Below are 15,636 nucleotides of genomic sequence, written 5' to 3'. Positions count from 1 at the left end.
CTTCTTTGTTAACTGAAATTAATGATAAATGTGAGACAGTACTTTTTGTTAGATTCACCGAGCACCATATGTATGCAATCCGACTGAAAAGTGCCATTTCTTGACTTTTAAACATCAAGCTCGAACTAAATTTGCTTGTGATTTTCCCACTTTGATGTTGCCGATCTTCACTCATCCTCCTCTGTTCCTGTATAAGGAAGATAAATATACCATTAGCATGGCAGGGGTTTCCATTCAGTACTCGAACAGATCGTTCTTCTGCTCACTGGCTGCTTTTATAATAGAAGTATTCGTTAATCGGCACTACTTGTCAAGCGAATGCCGGAGATGATCCGTGTAATCTCCTAACATTTATACGTTACGTTTGCTTATGCTATTCGGTCATGAGTTCTTTTGTGAGTCCAACTTTCACCGGTTTGCAAATGGACTCGATACTTTGTCACGAAAGAAAAATTCTGTAATCAGCTAAAACTCTACTTCGTGAAGTTTGCTCGTTCCTAGCCAAATCCTATGAAGCAAAGTTACCTAACCTAAAATGATACTGAAACGTTGAGAAATATGTGTACTTTTTCACAAAAATTGAAAAACACCTATGGTAAGAAGCCTGTATCACTTGCGTATGATAAACATGAAGTTCAAACCAGATTCAAATATCAAGTATTAGTATTGCTCGTATCATAAATCGCCTATCATACACTGAGGTCTGTGCAAACTTGAAAAGATTTATAAGCATACCTTTTTGCAAGCTATCATTTCTATAAAGAGTTGTACCTGAGCTTCATTCGAGTTGATACATGAGCTTTAATTAATTGTTATAGTGGCTATTATTTATCTCCGAACAGCTTAATCTACTAAATAGCAGGCGAAAAACCCCTGTCCGCATCATAGGAAGAAAATTGAGAGCACTTATTTAGGAACAGAGATTTAAGAAGCTTACGATAGGCTAGCCTCGAAATGAATATCTATCTATTTGATTATGTTTAATAGGAGCATAGCCTCGGCCTGGTTCTTACCAGTTCAGGCTCACACACCAAATCGATACTATTCTAGGGAAATGGTCTATCGCTCCGAAAACGACTGTTCCCAGACATGAGCTCTCCAGTCAAAAGCTCTTCCTCGTGAAGTCCAGTCTACTCAAAAATAATGGCCGAAAACTGTCCTGTCGTCTTCAAGACTGTCCGCGATTATCTAGGATCATTATATATACATGAACCTTGGCCACTTGACATATTGAGCAGTTTGAAATAGGCCAATGGGTTCTCAATCAATGTTTTGGGCGAAATTTCTTGTCAGGTGAAACAACCAAAGCGGAGCAGAGTCTGTCTTGCTTTTTCTAGATTATTCAGATCCATATACCTACGAATTCATAAATAAGGCCGAGTTTTTTTTGGTGAGAACGGAATGTTTATTGAGGTCTTCTATATGAGTACGACAAGTAGCAGGATATTTTTATCAACAATAACATATTAAAGTACTAAGCTCGTCAAATTCAGACGAAAATCGGTGTAGTTTCCGTTTGCAGGCGTGTCGCTTCGTCATTAAGACACTCCCAGAGAGCTCCGTCTTCAGCTATACACAGTACTGGAACCTATGCACAGTTCCCTTTCAGACTGGAATATAATATTGGTAAGTTGTATCTCAGCTGTGAGCTGTATTAAATCTATCTTATTGAATTTGTCTGTGTAGCATTATTTATATTATATATATACATTATATTTTTTGTACTCCCTTATTATATTGTAATTATTTCTATGTGCACACGGACGGCGTTTTTGCGGGTTTCTATTCGATATCTTTTTCATCCTCTCGTCAGCATGTCAAGGCATTACTTTATTCATTTGCCATAAGCTCTCCGACTAATTTAGTGTGCTAAAACTTTTTGTAAATTGCACACAAAGCACTGCTTAAAAGTTCGACTGGTTAAGTAAAGTATCTAGTCTATAAATCTGTGTAAAGAAAATTTCAATGACACAACTAGCCACAAGCATTCAGGATACATTGATTTTCTGCTGGGAATGCCTTTTTATCCCAACTCTCATTTGTAAGCCAAATCATTTAACATATTGGCGCATCGAACATGTTACGCGCAAAGATGACTGTTTGTTTATTATTAATTTCGACCTTATGTTGGTCTGTCACAAAGCACTTCTTCAAATTTTAGATAGATCGTAGTGCTTTCTTTCATAAGTCGAATTTCTTTTTTTTTTTTTGCCGCGTTTCGAGCCAATGCGGTCGGCTTTCGAGCCATTTTGCAGTCCAGTTCACAGAGGCCATCTCCTTTGAAGGGTGAAAGCGAATCTAGGTTTGACGTTTACTTCGCATGGCTACTTGCGATACCATATATATAACTTGAGCAACAAGAGATTGAGCAAACTTATTGTTGAGTTTTCATCATGACGCTCTTGAGAGTACTGCGAAACACTGCTATTTGTTCTCTTTTAAAAAGGGTAAGTCTACTGTATATATTTACATTGATCCTGTCCCTATTCCAAATACATAGACATCAACCTCGATACGATTATCCAGCGTTATAAAAGTTTATTAATTTTAATCACTAAAGATCATCGAGTTGCTTTGTCTAGCTGGTTCAGGATTATGCTTTTTTTTCACTTAAAAGCTGTATGCGATAAACATTGTTCGTCTGAAAACGTGTCTAGTTTGCATCCGTGCAGAATAGGACTATCGGGATTTTGTCACCGAAACAGAAAGCGTATCCTGAGGTCTTAAAGAAAGAACTCTATACGCTATTGCGATATGGTGGTGTACACAATATTACTCATGTAAGCATGAAATGCCCTACATAAGGCGGCTTGAAATTTCATCACGTAACAAACACCTTCTTGGCATCTATTAGACAATCTTAGGTTACAATTTAGGCCAGTAGGGTCGAATACATTTAGATTTGCTCTGCCGCCTTTTTTCAGGAATCCTCGTACGAAGTTTTTATAACTTGCTTGATGTATCACATCATATCCGTTTTAGGATAATTTAGCTATCTAAAATTATTCTTTTTGAAAGAATCTCTGTCTATTATAAGTCTATCTTGTGATGTGCTATCATATATATATATACATCACAAGGCCAGAGTGCGTCATATAATTTACATAATACAACTTCAATTGATGACAATGAGCAGTTTGCCAAATGTAGTAAAAGGTCACCAGAGAACAAAAAGGGCATTATATTTATTGCAGTTGTCTCCGCATTTAGACCGGCTACACCTATCGTCAGGCTAAGGAAACCTGGTTCCTTGCAGAGTCGACGGTGGAAGCCATGGATGGCGAAATGAATCACGACATGTCGATTTAGTCGATTCGTTTCGTTTCATTCGCTGTTTTGGTCATACCTGAGCCGAAGAAACATCCATCGACCTCTGCGAATTTTCGTTCCAGGGTACCAGGATTGATTCTGACGACTCGTGTTGCTTAGAGCTGAGAGCGGTGACGCAAATCCCTAGACAGCAGCAGTGAGTCGGTTAGGAAACACACGAGACGATCTAGGGGTCGTTAAATGTAATTCCAGTACTTTCTTGAGACTTTGATTCTATTTAATTGTTTGAGTTTCGCCGCTGTGCAATTTTCTTGAATGCCGCGTATTCTATACGGTGCGAAAGTACAAAGACCGCTTGACATAAGCGAGAGGTGACATGGCCAAACGCAGGGTGTCAGTGGCCGCTGTCCTGTCGGTCCTTCTGAGCTTCACACGAAATCTATTTAAGGACTGTCTGGAATACCCATATCGAATGAACTGCATTCATAGGAGTAATTTCCGGCAACAACCGATTAGGCGCCAAAACGTCTCGAGTGTTTCGTATGTAGTTTGGGGTAAAGTTTACGCCTTCGGAGCATCAGAGGTCATTTGAGAAAAGATCCCAACAACCCTATTCGCTTCATGGCAAACAACATCAAGGACCGCTGTAAACTGCTTGAACGGAGGAAAATATCGAAGTTGTTCGGGATGTGTCAATGAAGGGCCGGACGCTTTGGTGTGGCGTCATGCATAAGGGTTAACGCCTTTTACGTATTTAGCTGATGCTGAATTTGCCCCTTCGCAACGGTCTGCACAAAGTGTAACTTATTCAACTATGGCTTTAAACAGACCATAAAACCCGAAGAAATTTAACCTTGTCGAATAATTGATTTCGAAGAACGGTGACTTATCGTGGTCGCCACGTTCTTATGGTCTAATACAGTTCAATCGCTTTCCTCAAGGGTACGGGAAAGCTAAGGTTTAGGCAAACCAAACAATGGCTTTCTAGGATCTTCGAGCTGTAGCTTAGTGAATTCTAAAGTGTTTTAATTAACTTACACAAAATCGGTAATTCAAAAGTGTTGGACTAATTAGATGGTTCGAGTCTTTCATTTAAGCGCCGTTAACCACTGCATCAGATGGCTGGTTCTTGGCATGACACTACAACCCTTCCACGAGCAATGTTTGATTAAAAAAATACACTTTACCAATATTATCTTTAAATCCATGATGAAGAAGGGAATAGGGTAGATGTTAGTCGTATACTGTAGTATATCTGTAGTGAATAATAGCAGTAGTAAAAACTATTGTTATAACAATAATAATAATAAGATATTTACCTAGTAAATCGTAGTCGAAAAGTTTCTATGCATCTTATTTGGAGGGTTCTGATAAACAAAAATTTCAACAAGAAACACTGAAGTCACATAGAAACACAAAAGTATTGAAGTAAACGTACCAGCGATTCATGCATCAATTGGGCTAATTTAAATAATAGATTTTCCAAGCCATTGTTTCTCTGGGGGGTGATCGACGGCGATCTGTACATTGTAGATAGCATCATTGGGTGCCAGTAATGCATTGGATCACGAACGTAGATTTTTGCACACTGGAGTTCGTCTGGAAATTCTGTGAATATTCGCGGACGACGCGTAGTATTTGAAAATTAAAGCTGCTATCCACCGTGCTATATGCATCCCGTAAGTATTATAATCATATACGTAATAATTGTCCTTGATGATCTTTGGAATGGAGTGACTTTCTTCACAGAAAATAAAAAAAAGTGATTGTACCTTTCCAGCTATGCTAAAGGGTTCAGCGGATAAACAGGGAACGGTATACAATTCATTACTAAATTTGCAAATGTAAAAATGATCGCCTGCCATTGCTACGCAGAGTGGCCTCTAGTAAATAAAAAAAATTTATTGTCTCGGACAATAAATGCGGCTGTAAACAATACACAAGCATAGAATTGTTCTTTTTGAAGGTTGTTGATTAGCCCTATTCATAGCCATAGATTAAGTGCGTTGCTATCTACCGACGCAGCAACACCAGTACTGATACAAATATGTATAAACAACAAAATCGTAAACAATTTTTTCAGTATATATATATATATATATATATACCTATGAATGATGAGATTGCGAACGGCGGGGCCCAAAGTAATGACGTACGCACTGTTCTTATATAACCACAACATGATCCTTGTACACGAGTAGTAATGCGTTCAAATTGAGAAAGACTCTGGTGGGCTACGAGCAGGCATTACCAGACGAAAGCCGGTTCTTTCTAAAACAAATCAACGTACACATCATAGCGAACGGCAGTGCATTGTTTTCAGAACTTGAGCGAGGATCAGGTAAAATTCAGTCTGTAGTAAGGGAATCCCCATAAAGATTAAAAAGCCAAAGCATTTTTGATTGAAGTTGATGCTTTATGTTATTGCTAGTTCTCATGCGATCTCTGACAAACCTTGAAAGGACTTCCATGAAACAAACCGGAAGATCCTTAGTAGGTTTTAGATATAAAAGGCTTCAAGATTAAGCAAACTGGTTAAAAGGAAAACATTTTTAATATGGCCGTTTTAGAAAGGAGAATATTAACTGGCAATTGGGTCGTATGGATCAGCTCCAACAGTTGATCGTTTTGAGACCTTTCGTGTTTTTCTGCATCTTTTGCACTTCCTGGCCATTCTGGCCCTTCACATTTTCAGTTTGTTATCGGCCCAAAATCTAATTACGCTACAATTTTTCGAGTAAGGCGTACATAAGCGACACCCTGGTGAATTTTGACCTACTATCGATTTATTTTCGGATTAAATTGAATACTACTAGTCAGTGCTTTTGGACCCGAATTTAAGCTGTCAGCTTTGTGAAAAGTATTTATACTAAATAACGATAATCATTAGCAATGGTATGTCAAGCATTTTCAAAATATTTCATTGAAATGTCCATGTTCGTTAAGATACGGTCTTAGAAACAAGCCAGAGAAACAGTTCTATTTAGACGCACCACTTGATACCACAATCCTCCATGGTAAATGCTGGTCTACGGTCATGACTATACGCAATATGGCACATATATCGGCATCATTCTTTTACCCGAACGACGCCTTATTCTAATGAAATAATCAACATTTCTTTCAAAAATGACCATATGTAACACATTGCTAACAACAACGACAAAAAATCCAGTAACACGTATTGCACCACAACTGTGACCCGTATACATTTCAAAAGTTCTTAAAGTTCGAAAAACTACCATCGCTTGTTAGAGAGAAACAGAGTGACCTGTACAGCATACAGTTTCTATTTATTTTTTTAACGTTGAATTTATACAATGGCCTTTACTATTGTATAGTACTTACGTTTGCCTGTTTATTGTCATTCTACACATCATTGCTTCTAGGTCAAAAGTATCTATACGCAGCATCTAGCCTATGCGCACCAAATCTATAGAACACTAAATTGTTAAAACTAAGTTCTCTGCGAAAAACTACTATTTTTAGCACGCATTTCTAGAGGAAAACATTTGACTTCATCTATGTACCTCAGTACGTCCTATCTTGTATTAATGTACCTACGGGGCTCACATCCCCTGCTGCTTCAATAATGCGGTGATGGGTCGTATTGGCACGAGCCCAAGAGGCCAAGTAGACCTACGATTCTCCTTCAATTTTGCTATTTCCCTTTTAGAGCAATGTACGTAACTTCTTCAGTTAGCACTCTCTCATCCTGAACGGAAGTGACCTGTCTCTTCCGGTGGTCAAATTATACTTGAGATTATTTTGCCTTATGACGACGCTTTGCTGGATCTATTAGCTGGGCCATATGTAATAACATGCATAGGCTCGTTTGTGTTACTCTACGTATACACCGGTACGCGGAACGAGACGGATAAAGTATGCAGTTTCAGCAAATGTAAGCTTATAGCTGAGACAAAATGGGCTTGTAGGTGAAATCAGAGTAAAAAGATTGGTCATAGATAGCAACATGCGGAAAAAACAGACCACATTTGGTGATTTGTGTCATCGTGTACAACTATGGCGTCGTAGTAGCCATAAAAGACATAATCGCTACTTTTGACGTAGTTACTTCCACGGCTGTATTGAATGTAGTCATACTTTTTTCAAAACCGTAAATGGTTAGGTCGTTTCGTTGGAGAAAAAACCTACCGCGAACGTCTTGCCATTCCGACATAGGTATTCGGGGGCTGACCGGATGGAATTAAATCAACATTAAATCCATTCACTTGTCAATTGGAATCTTCCTAACGTTGACCTAGTAAAGGTTCAAGAAGCTTTGTTGTTTTGGCAATCAATTGACCTGATCAAGTAGAAGAGCGTCTGTTGTATATTGGACGAACGATGGAAAGACCTGAACAAATGAGGCAAAACGGGTTTTCTGTAGGCTGAAGAGAAACAGTGATAATCTTAAATGAATTAGAACCTCACCTGCTTCAATTATGACAATTTTTCTAAAAAAAAAAAGTATGTGGTAGCTGATGCCGTGATCATGTAGAGTGATCAACCGTATCGGCATATAGGGAAAAGCAATAGACTAGAATAACTTCTAGGATTAGCATGCGTGAAGAGCGGGGCTCAATGTTCGAGGTGAAGGCTTGTCGACTCGCGTCAGTCTGTAAATTCGGACGCGGCAGATTGAATCCCCATAAATGAATGGATCCACATTTTAACTGCGAGTCCGGATAGCTTAAGTCAGCAACAAACATACACGATATTATACACAGAATGTACTGGAGCTTGCGATGGTACAAATATGCTCAATGAACATTTGTTACTATTTGGCCCTATAAATAAATTTTCCTGTCTTGTCACGGAATATTAAGGTGAAAATTGTGAAAACAGAAAAGAATAAAGGGAGCATGACTAAATGCCCAAATAAAATTATTATTATAAAAAAGAATTAAAAACGGTACATTCGGGTTAATTAGAAATGAACAAAATCGCTTTTACTCGTGTGTAAAACGTTTCTAGTAATCAGCTCGATAGACGTTTAGTGCCGGCTCTCAATTCCCGTTAAGTCGAAATTTCGCTTTGTACCGCAAAATCATCAGTTCAATCCAAGGATAAAGTAGCCACTGTTGACCTACTCTTATCCCGCGAGAGCAGAAATTTTCTGCTACTACGTATAGGATATCTCGTTCGGGAGCATTTTCAGGGTTTCTAGTTTCCATCGCTCGACGTAGAGCCTGGCTGGCAGACGAATGCATCGTAAGGAAAGTAGGTGCCTTAAGGCGGCGGTGGTTTCTGGTATTGCGGCTGCTACCAGATTGTCCATACTGATTTCCTGCCCAGTTACAGGGAGTTATACCCTTGAATGAAGACATCCAGGTAATCCGCACGTTCGTGATAGCTTATGGGAAAATACCTCGAATATATCAGGCTGACATAGGGGCAAATTAGCTTTAGCCCGGTCAAGTAAAATGTGCTTGGAACATGCTATTTACTATAGACAATAATCAATAAGTAAGAACTACTAAAGAGCGTTTTCTTTTGTCAAGATTGGCATGCTATTCTGAAGCAAAGACACTCACCTCAAAAAAATCTCATTTTATTTTTGTTGCTGAAACACACAGATCATTGTTTAGGTGTTTTGGCCGAACTAATTTTTTTATTTCGACTCAATCGTAGTGGGGCCTTCAAAAAAACAATTTTCGATCTTCACCCATTTGCTTATCTTCATTCTTGGGGAATTTGTTACCCGTTCTATATTCAATTCTAAATACAGACAGGCTACACTAAATACTTATGTGCCTCGTCATCTTATCTATTCAAAGTTGCTTTTATAATAGAAACACAGACCTCACATCATTATCTTCATCTTGTTGAGTTAGGACCTTGCCCGCCCTTCCTCTTGCTTAAGCTACTCGAAGAACGCCATTTTCATATATAGTTGTTCTGTATCTATTGCGGCGGTTTCCAGGGTACACTAATATTACATTTAATATCAATATAGCGACACCATTAAAAGTTGTATATTATATAGTTCGTGCTCAAAACGCTGCGAAAATTTTCTCGTCGGAGCAACTTGGTCGTTCGATCATCGTTTATTTAAAGGTCCACTCCTGCACTTCATTAATTAACAAATAATTAGCGTGTGTACTTCAATTTCTGTACGTTTCATTAGTACTCAGTAGTGTCACAGAAAACGTACAGGATGACTTTTTTTTACTTTACTTTACTATACACTTTATGACTTCACAGTTGTATAGAGTATTCGAGCTGCTATTTCGTTGCCTGAGTGAATCAGCTATCCTGCAAGTTGACATAAAACTATGAATCGTAATTACTAAATGGTCAAATCAATCCTATGAATTTTTTTCCACTTCACCTTCTAGTAATAACCATCTGCATAAATGCTAGAGAGCTTCTTCATCGAAAAGGAAAATACCCAAAGAGGTAAATCTTGAATTGTTCCAGCAGTTCGTCTCCCACGACGAAAAGAACTACTAAGGTTTTAGACGCTTAGATTAATGGGCCTCTTTGAAGCAGAAACTCTAATGTTCGAATTGTGTGACTCAAGTGAAACCTTCACAGAGAGCTACCCCCGCGCTATTCAGCTATCAGTGGTCAAGACACTAGAAAGCAGTGGCTGAGGCAAATATTACTTAAACAATAATATTCAATGTGCCAATATTCGCCTGCGGGTAAACGTATTGATCTTTGATCTCTTCAAGTGGTCCGAACTTAAGTCCCTTGCTATACGTCTTGTGTACTTACTGTATTCGCTCGACCGGTAATATATATATCCCAGGACAGGGTAGCTTCGAACTTTAGGCTTGCAAAGGAGAACATATGTGGCCTATTGCTGGCCGAGGAGCGCCTGTTCGAAGGAATACTAATCATTTATAAATCATCTGATGTCATATTTTTCATACATACGAAGTGGGCCGCGATGTCCAAGGCTTTCGCACTCCATACTAAATCTACATTTCATCTTTAGTTTAACATTTGAATTTCATCAGGCTCGATTTCAATACCTTCCGGTCTGGTAAAATCTGGTAAACTAACAGCCAGTTAACACGATACAGCGAAAAAAATACTCAAAAAAATTCGTTTCTAGTTCGGTTCGTGAACCTAGCAACGCTGATGTGGAAAACTATATGAAAGAAATACACCAGCTGCAGTGGAAGTCCTAAAAGAGCGGTAAACCTTTAAATTATATTAACGAAGCCTTTAAAAATAAATTTATCTACAGCGAGGCAAAATCAGGACCAGGGCGTTCGTTAGATAATGTCATGTCCATGCAGCTTACAGTCGGAGAACTCATCGCTTAGCGCGTTCGCTTAAAATAGAAACATTCGTCAAATCCCACTGTCCACAATAACTAAATGAAGTTAATGATTTTCTTTAACTAGCAAAACGTCATTGTATCTATCATATAATAGTTTCAGTAAGAGACCTTGAAGGTGTGCTTCCAGCTTCCTAGACAAATATTTGCGTTCATTAGCCGTTCTCACCTTGTTGTCTCTTGTCCGCGGTTTTTGTCTGCAACAAAAGGGTGTGCCGAATTCACAGAAGTAATTTTATCAGCTTTCGTTCAAGGAGCATCTATGTTTGCTTGACAAACGGATACACTTCTCACTGTATAAACCTCTAAATAAATTGTGACTCATTAAAGTGCCAGCTACGGAAATTCTCTATGTAGTTGTTAAACCTGATCATATGAACTCATCCCGTTGGGGCGTGGAAAAAGTGAAATTGAATTTCATTTGACGCTCGTGTCGTTGGTACTACGACAAAATACACTTCGTTCATGTCCAGTCACACTCGGTTTAATAATTCTGCTAATATTGCGGCATTTTTTTTGTCCGCAAGCTCACAGCGAGTTCGTTACTGCTTGCAGACGGCGCCGTTGTAGCTGTTTCAAATGGAAAAACTACTTTTCTCCATGTCATTTCTGCTTGTACGTACCGCCCTGTCGTTCGTGGCTTCTACTCATTCTCACCACAGCGTTTACTAGAATTGCATCCATTGTAATCGTTTATTCAAATTTGACGAAAAATATGGAAGCTGACATAAAGGCGTGCGCGCGCGTGCGTCAGAGACTGGCAGAGCGCGAAGGGGAGAGAGAGAGAGAGAGAGAAATATAAATGCATTGTTGGCGCTGATGTCCTAGATCGTTCAGGGTTAGATACTACGAAGCCCAAACCGAAGAAAGCGACTCCCTTGCTACAAAAGTTATGGGCTTTTTTGGTGCAGTCATTTTTGTAATGGTATGGGAGAAGTTGGCTAAGTGGGTTCTTCTGGCTGACCCGGTCTCTATCGGTGCTTAGGCGGTTGAATCAGGAACGTTCGGTGAAACGACCGTCTACAATAGAACTATGATAGCCAGCCTCTAACCTGTGGCATATTTAGGGAGCTAAAAGTAAGTAACTTCAAGTTATATTTAGGTTATATGTATTAATAGTCGTACGAATTACATGTTGCTTTGTTGAATACAGACTAGTGTTCAAAGAAATTTAAACGATAGCAGAGTATACCTGTTGTATGTACGATGTACTTTATTACGGAGTTTTAAACAAGGATGTAAAGATGAGCGACATCAAGTTATCCCGAACACCTAAGTTTCTCTTATCGGTATATTTCATCACGACACTTTCCTAAATAACATCGATATAACATAGATCGTATATTTATCAAATTATTTTAAGATAGATATATATTTACCTACAAAAAGTTTATATATTTCTAAAATAATACGAATGGCTATATAAATTTTTTAATCATTTTTCTAAGCATTAAATATGTACATTTTAATTTAAAATAACAGGCTTGAATAAAAAGACTACGAGCGAAAAACTATGTTAAAAAGATACTTCCAAATTCCCCTATACGAACTAGCTTCCTTGCAATAAAAACGAAGAACATGCTTTTCGTACCTGTAGCAAATCTTAACCCCCCAAATTGCATTTTCGCTCAGTAGATGTATAGACTAGCACAAGTTTGCTCTTTCTACGTTGCTCACTTGGCCCTCCTGAGTCTTACCAGTTTCACTCTAAGAGTCCTAACGTACAACCTTGCAGTCATTGTCGGAAGCATCAGGACCAGTGCTTTGTTCGGTCAGCTTTACGAATTGCTATTCTGAGCCATAAAGGCCGTCTATAAAAAAACTGATGGAGACAGAGACTTCCATACCACAGGCTAAATAGAGTATGAATTTCCTAGCTTTCCACTTTGAACCAACGTTTTAGAGGAAATTCCACCGTCCCGCAATATACTAGTTTGATTTCATAGTTCGATCCGTATGCGTCCCAAATGGTGGACAGGAACAAAAACTGTATTACATCGTAGCAGTCATATTTAATTGAGAACGTTGACACTACATACATCAGTCTCTGCTGACATTTCTAGTGGGCATATACTTGTCCGGTAACAGAATCCTGCATAGGTCGCACCTTGTCTATTTGAGCGGGCGGTTAACAACAACAACAGCAGCGGTTTATTATGTCGACCAGTTTTGAATTTTCTGCTGGCCAAAACCCACTTTCCGTAAGTGGGAGAGGCCTTGCTCTTGCTGACATAATCAGTATTCTAGAACACAAAGTAAGGCTTTCGGGTGGCGATCCCCTGAAAACGTATCCATAATAGGAACATGATTCCTTACAATAGCTGCCTGTTTAGTCTGGTGGCCCACATGTACCCAGTTCATATCTCTGTAGGGATCGGAATTTAGACCGCGAGTAGGTGACGTAGAGCCGCATAACAGATCGGATCGTTCGATTTGAATATGTGATAAGATATTAAGGGGAATAAATTGTACTCAGGCACAACGAAATTTATGATGTATGACAGAGTGTGTTTCTTTAACAATTCTGCTAAGGTAATACTACCAATTGTTTGTTGGCAGCGTAGCGTGCCGTCAATTTGCCTTGGTAAAACAGCATTAAAAAATGTATGTGAAAATTTGTCTTGTATTTCAGCAACACGCATGCGAAGAGCTCGAGAGGCAAATCAGGTCGTACTGACGTCTCTTTCTAAGAAAATTTCGACCACAGATGCAGTTATTACTAACTCATGTTACCAAATATATGTGTGTGTATGTATTGTTTTTTTATTTTGTACGCCTCTTGTATCGGATGATCTTAGCAAAATTAAGGTGCAATTAGTACTGAGCTCGAACTTTCGAAAAGCAACCGCTGTGACGAAAATGAACGAGACTTGCTTTGATCTAATTTGATATATCTCTACTGTAAATTTTTCTGCATACGCGTGCGGTGGTAACTCAGCCGGCTCAATGGCAGTACTTGGAGGCGCTGTTCAAAAACCGATCGCTCCACATAGTACATGATAATAGAACAGAAGTTTTGTATTATGCGATGTTTATGGTGAGGCAGCATTAAAAAATCTGTGAACAAACGTGTTTTATTTTAAGCGGATAGAACAGATTTTTATTACTTATTTTATGTAAAGAATACTTGGCTTGCCTCTGAACTGAGAAATAGGCAATTTCACCCTTCAATTCAGCTGTTCGTTGTGATTTGTGAGCTTGTGGACGTGTTAAAATTGCCAAATGAACCCCGACTTACTGGCATACCATTAGATTACTTTAGAAAGAAGCAATCGTTTATTAAACAGTTTTTTTCTTATATAAATAGAGACTATGTTTTTTTTTAAATGGACAGAGCTCACCGAGGCCAGTAATTTTACCAGGCAGTCCGTATTTTTGTTGTCCATTGGCTGTCTAAATCAATTGCTGAGGAAGCTAAAACTAGAGTCTAGAACATTGGGAAAGATGGTGGTAGAAGAGCCTTAAGTAATTAATGATGTAATAATCGAACTCTACTTAATTGCTGTGCTATTTTATAAATTTCAAAAGTCTGAGGGTAATGACGCTGTTCGTGAAGACCAACCTTGTAGGAAGTCCAAAAATTTTTTCTAGAAATGGTTTTGCAATTCAATTCCTAAGTGGTTGCGGTAGCATCGTAAACATTGGGCGAACATTGTAATTACACAACTTCATCAGCAAATGTTTCAGAGTTTAACGATCGATGCTGCTGTCCCACATCGCCCCACCACGGATTGCCACCAGCATGACATGAAGCGGATCCAACTACCTCAGTCTGAATAACTAACATTAAAAGGTCTCCGTATTCTAAAAGTAGGTGCTTCTAGGACCTGGCAAGGCATTACATGACTGTGTTACTATTAGGTCATCTTCAGATACAGCGGGAAGAAAATTTATTTACTTCGTGATGAAAGGTTTTATTTTATAGGATACATCGACAAACTATTACCTGACGGAGTAACCCACGGACCTTAGCTTGCAATGAAAGTTCTGCGTTCCGTTTAATGCACATGATCATTTAGTATCGTATTCAGCCTAAAAAGAGGTACAGTTCCTGCCGCAGCTGCTAATTGTTTGAGCATGTTTCTATCAAGCCCCCAGTCTAAGCCAATGACGCATCTGGATTCGCAGTGCTTTGCTTATCAAACTTGTTTCTACAGCATGTAGTATGTGAACCCTCAGGAGAGCACTCCAACAGCGAATAGGTCTTAGCTGAGCTCTTTGTGAATCACCGTAATCGAATCAAAACAACAATCCAAGTATACAACTTCGTTTATTGCTTTTACATGATTGGTTTGTCGTACACCCATGGTTACATATTTTCTCATAAATAATAAAATAATCAGACTTACGTCCTCTTTCGTACTCAGGTCTACATAAAAATAAATCTAGTCTGTTGGTTGTTCACTTTCAGGTAATTTACTAATTCTATAAATAAAGAATCGTTACTGCACAATATTTGGAATCGTCAAACTGTATTAGGATAACAATTATTTAAGAACTAGAGTAAATAAATTGCGGAAAACTATGTTGATTAGTAAGTTATGCGTCTTGCAGTCATTGCGTGGTAATGGTCTTTTATCCTGTGAAAGCTACGCTAATATGCACTAAGATATTTACACAGTGACGATTTTGAAATCGCATGAGCAGAAGCTCTTTGCGGAAGCTATGCTTCGAGGCCTGATGTAAGTAAAAATATTTCGGAAATAACCTCTGGCTGCATGTCCTGCGATATACGGCGAATCCTTAAAAGTAATAAATCGATCTATAGAAATTCTCAAATAAAGCTTAAGAAAAAAAATGACCTGTTTCGATTTAATTGGTCCTTGGCTAAAAAAAGCAGAGTTTAACCACTGTTCACGCATTCACAAGTTGAGTATAGGCGACCCCGTTCAATGCAATAATTTTTTAAACATATGCAAAACGTTAGAATATACGTTAGTCCATCTTGGCTACCCACAAGTCCTCATTTCAAATGGCAGAACAATTTACAAGCGCGGTTTTTAGTGGAATCTTGTTAAGTTAGGCCGAAACACGTATTTGGCGATCTTCACCATTCTGCCAATAACGGTGAA

The 15,636-nt window shown here is 38.7% G+C and overlaps 3 long non-coding RNA genes across 4 annotated transcripts; 1 reads left to right on the top strand and 2 right to left on the bottom strand.

The window, feature by feature from the left end:
* Nucleotides 1-1,396: 1,396 nt before the first annotated feature.
* LOC111243019 (uncharacterized) lies at nucleotides 1,397-6,503 on the bottom strand. The gene is made up of 4 exons (XR_002670263.2): nucleotides 6,264-6,503; nucleotides 5,379-5,541; nucleotides 4,709-4,878; nucleotides 1,397-1,610 (listed from the first exon to the last, which is right to left on the bottom strand). It is a non-coding gene; the product is annotated as an uncharacterized LOC111243019 (long non-coding RNA).
* A 1,756-nt stretch (nucleotides 6,504-8,259) lies between these two features.
* Nucleotides 8,260-11,297, bottom strand: LOC111242793 (uncharacterized). Its single transcript, XR_002670160.2, has 3 exons — nucleotides 10,734-11,297; nucleotides 8,808-8,836; nucleotides 8,260-8,585 (listed from the first exon to the last, which is right to left on the bottom strand). It is a non-coding gene; the product is annotated as an uncharacterized LOC111242793 (long non-coding RNA).
* Nucleotides 11,298-11,354: 57 nt separating this feature from the next.
* Nucleotides 11,355-15,079, top strand: LOC111255450 (uncharacterized). Of its 2 annotated transcripts, none has more exons than XR_002675492.2 (4): nucleotides 11,355-11,641; nucleotides 13,197-13,312; nucleotides 14,252-14,374; nucleotides 14,976-15,079. It is a non-coding gene; the product is annotated as an uncharacterized LOC111255450 (long non-coding RNA). The 2 variants fall into 2 exon arrangements; XR_002675491.2 differs by having other exon boundaries at nucleotides 11,356-11,641; nucleotides 14,240-14,374.
* Nucleotides 15,080-15,636: the final 557 nt, after the last annotated feature.

This window comes from Varroa destructor, unplaced genomic scaffold (genome assembly GCF_002443255.2).
Source record: "Varroa destructor unplaced genomic scaffold, Vdes_3.0 BEIS01000001.1, whole genome shotgun sequence".
Classification (NCBI taxonomy): domain Eukaryota; kingdom Metazoa; phylum Arthropoda; class Arachnida; order Mesostigmata; family Varroidae; genus Varroa; species Varroa destructor.
This window is presented reverse-complemented; position numbering and strand designations above follow the sequence as displayed.